This window comes from Suricata suricatta, chromosome 10, assembly GCF_006229205.1.
Source record: "Suricata suricatta isolate VVHF042 chromosome 10, meerkat_22Aug2017_6uvM2_HiC, whole genome shotgun sequence".
In the NCBI taxonomy this organism is placed as follows: Eukaryota; Metazoa; Chordata; class Mammalia; order Carnivora; family Herpestidae; genus Suricata; species Suricata suricatta.
Genome location: NC_043709.1, coordinates 4,899,898 through 4,903,916, shown reverse-complemented (window position 1 = coordinate 4,903,916; position 4,019 = coordinate 4,899,898). Strand labels below are relative to the sequence as shown.

The 4,019-nt window shown below is 54.4% G+C and overlaps 1 protein-coding gene across 1 annotated transcript in view; it reads right to left on the bottom strand.

Moving 5' to 3' along the window:
- EFCAB6 (EF-hand calcium binding domain 6) overlaps positions 1-3,186 on the bottom strand; it is a 223,589-nt gene extending 220,403 nt beyond the window's left edge. Inside the window, exons 1-2 of the mRNA XM_029954101.1 lie at positions 3,087-3,186; positions 1,753-1,931 (exon numbers count right to left, since the gene is read on the bottom strand). The gene's annotated coding sequence lies outside the window, so the exon portion shown is untranslated. The remainder of the gene's footprint in view (positions 1-1,752; positions 1,932-3,086) is intronic.
- Positions 3,187-4,019: the final 833 nt, after the last annotated feature.

The following is a 4,019-nucleotide window of genomic DNA, read 5'->3' as shown; positions in this document are numbered from 1 at the left end:
GTGACAGGACGGAGGCACCATGGCTTATCAGGACAGTGACGTGGCCATCACCGCAGGGTCCCTGATGCCGAGACAGGCCCTGGCATGTGGCAGGTGCCGAATGAATAACTGTTATGTAAATGAGCAAACAAAGTTCTGGAACCAGCCCAGGGGACGAGACAGCAGCATCTACAAAAGTCCCGGGGTGCTGGGGGCCGGGGGGGGGCGGGGGGAGAAACTCAGAAGGAGTTACTGGAAACTGCCACCTTTCAGAGCGCCCCTGAGGCATCTGCCCAGGTTCTGCGAGGAACACCGGCATGTTAGAAACGCTTTCGTTTTCCAGACAAATCAAAATGCTTTCTTTGGACAAGATGAATTCAATTTCTCTTTTTGTATTTTCTTTTTTCTTGAGTCGACAGGAAGCTCACAACTAAATCTGCTTTCAAAAAGCCCAACTGTATTAACCAGTATGGACAATCAGAGTATTTTCTCTCCTCCGGATGTCACTTTCCTATTCTATTTGCCTTCCTCCTGATCCTGACTCACGTGGTTTTGTTTTACTGTGTCATATGCATTCTTACGAGTCAACTCAGAGCCTTAGGGGCTTTATGGAGTATGTAAATTTTTGAGGGCGAGAGCACTGGTCAGGAACACAGAGGTCCTACCGCCGGGCAATCCTGGAGTAGAAAGCACACTCTACCATCTATGGGCTTGGAAGGCCCTGAACTTCCCCGAGTCCCTATTGCTTTGTCTATAAAATGGGAAAAGTTAACTGTGCCGTTTTGTAAGGCGGTAAGAACTAAATTTAAAATGGACGCGAGGCCCCTAGGCTGTGCCTGGAACACGGTTAAGTGCTCCGTAAGTATTCGCCACGAGTACTAGTACTTTAGGACCAGTAGTAGGAGAAGTCATAACACTCCAGGGCCACCCGGGGGCTCAGTCTGTTAAGCGTCTGACTCTTGATTTCGGCTCAGCTCATGATCTCACCGTTCATGGGATGGAGTCCCGCATCAGGCCGACAGCATGGACCCTGCAGGATGTTCTATTTCTCTGTCTCTCTCTGCCCCTCCCCTACTCTCAAAAATAAACTTTTTTAAAAAGGGGTAAAACTGCAAATAAATGGAGAGGCAAAAATAACAGTAGCACCCAAAACAAAGCCAACAAAAAAAGGAGAGCAGTAAAAGGTCAAAACAAAGAGGAAAAAAAGGAGGAAAATGAAACTCTTTGGACCTGGATATATAACGTATTTATATGTTATCTCTATTCCCAGACTTTTCTCAAACAGATCCCTTTCCTTGAGGGCTCCTCTTCCGAGGGGCGTGGATATCCTGAATGGCATCTTGTTGAAGGTGAGTTAATACTGAAAAACTGCAAGGTGCGCCTGGGGGGCTCAGTCAGTGGCTTCGGCTCGCGTCATGATCTCACAGTTTGTGGGATCGAGCCCTGCGTCCGGCTCTGTGCTGACAGCTCAGAGCCTGGCGTTTGCTTCAGATTCTGTGTCTCCCTCTTTCTCTGACCCTCCCTTGCTCACACTCTCTCTCTCTCTCAAAAATAAATAAAAACATTAAAAAAAATTTTTTTAATATTAAAAAACTGCAAGAATCCCACCTGTATGAGCCTGCACTTAAATATACTTCACCAAAAGGTCAGCTCACTCGTGGTATTTAAAGGAAGAACGCAACCAACCGTTAGCTCCTGGTCTCACGTTTCCCAGGAAGACCTGCAGTGACCCTCAGCGACCGCCAACCTTACACACTCGCTCCCTATACACACCTGCCAAGAAGCTTTATCAAAGCGATTGTCTTGTCAACAGCCAGGGGCCTCCCAGTGGCTTCCCGTGCGTGGGCACCAGACCAGGAAACATGTCCCGGGGGCTGGCTCTGTCGCCGTGTGCCGGTCAGCGGCCGGAGTCTGGGCGCAGCGCTCTGGAGGCCTCTGCACGCGGGGAAAGGCTGCAAAAGGGCAGGGGAGAGGCAGGACAAAGTTGGAGAGCAAATTTAAAGTCTCGAGTAAGCCTTTCTTGACAAATTTCTGCAAGCACCCAGGAGAGGCAAAGGAAACAAAAATAACAACCCCGCCCTCAAGGAGATGGCCGTGGGGTTGCTGTGTTCACAGATAATCCCAGGGGTCACGCCTGATTCACTTTTGAACCCGTCCCCCCTGCCCCAGCCAAGTAAATGTTTGTTGAGTGGAAGACAATGGATAAAAGAAAGAGATGAAGGGACTACGGTGTGTGAAAGTCGAATTTATGTACAGCCTTTCTGAAAGCCCACCCACTGAGGGGCACACAGGACTCGAGAAACATCCTTAAATGACTCTCTTTGAAAGACAAGTAAGAGTCCTCCTAACGGGAGCAAGGCATTCTGAGAGGCAAAGATTTTTAGGAGGGAAGGAAAGGGGAGACGGGGAAGGAGAAGGAAAGGATACCGGTGCCTCGGCCAATCATTTTACGCATGCTCGTTGCAACTGAACGTTTCGCAAAGTGCTTTCTGGACCAAATTTCTGAAGGAGGCAAGGATAACCGTGCGTGGTCTGAGGGACAAAGAATGTTGTAGAAAGATGAGTTTGTTTGTTTGTTTGAACATGGGGCAAGCGCTGGGTTTGAATTCTGACTCTGCAGCTTCCTAGCGGTGTTAAGTTCGGATGATCCCCTTCACTCCACAGGGTTCGAGTCGCCCTCTACAGGGGGAGTTAATGACACTCGGGATCTCTGGGCGAACAAATGACATAAGGGACATGAAACATTTTGTAAACCGGAGTGACTGAGGGCAGTGCCACACGCTTCCCGTGTGACCCTCACAAATCCAGGGAGGAAGATGCCACCACCTTCCACGTTGTGGTCTGTCTTCCCCAAATGTGACGTCAGCCCAAGGGAGAGGACCGCACTAATCACCGCAGTAGCTCCAGGGCCCGCGACGGCGGCTGACACACGAGCTGAATGGGTAAGCGCCAAGCCCAAGGTCACGTTAGAAGGAGGGCGGCTCCGCGTCTCGGAGGTGGGCAGCTGCCGTCCCAGGACCGTGGGACCCTCGGAGCCGCCCGCCCCGGCCCTCCTCTTGCCCTCCGCTCGCGCGCAGGGTCCGGGCGCCGTGGCCGCGCCGCCTTACCCGAGCCCCCTTCTCGATTCTCCGCCTCGCGGGCCACAGCGGAGCGCCGGGACCCCAGGCCGCTCCCCGCAGAAGCCCAGCCCACTCGCTGTCCCTTGGACGCTGTTGCCCGAGCAACGACGACACTCGTTGATTGGAATGCGAGTCTGCGCATTCAGCAAGGAGAGGAGCTCCGATTGGCTAAGTCGGTAGGGGGCGTGACCAGCTCTACCCGCTGCTCCGCCCCCACGGGGAGGAACTTCCGCCGGAAGCCTGAGTTCTAGGCGCGGGAACCCGCGGCGCGCTGGAGCGACGGGCGTCATGGAAGAGGGTTCCTAAGACATGGCTTCGCGCGAGCTGGTGATCGGACTGGTCCCTCGGAACCACTTCGAAGCGCGTGGCCAGAGAGAAACCCGGCTCCTCACGAGAAGCAGACTCTCGGGTCCGTAAAAGCCAAGCGTAGCCGGGCGGGGCCTGGGGTCCCGACATAGGGAGGGGTGTCTGCGCTGCAGCGGACACGTGCTGCGGACCTGCTCAGAGGCAGCGCGCATGTGTGGCTGTGCCCTGCGGCCCCCCACGCCCCCCCGGAGCCCGAGGGGGCGGGGCCATCTTGCCCCTCCCTCCGCATTCCCCGCCCTCGGGCCGTGCTACCAACCCAGTCGCCCTGATTACTTACAGTTTACAGATGGGAAGCCGAGGCTCAGAAAGGGTTCTTCTGTCCCAGGACACGCAGCTGGTCCATGGCAGACCCAGAGACGGAACAAGGCAGGCGGCGAGGTCCTGCTCTCCGTTGTCGGGGAGAAGGGACCACACTTGCTCAGGAATCCCCTGCACCCGTTTCTGGCGGCGGCGAAGGGATCCTCTGCGGTCAGGGTCACACTCGGCAACCTGACTGCACATCGCGGGGAAGCTGGTCTTCCTTCTCACAAAGGGGTACTGCCATCTTCTCTTGCT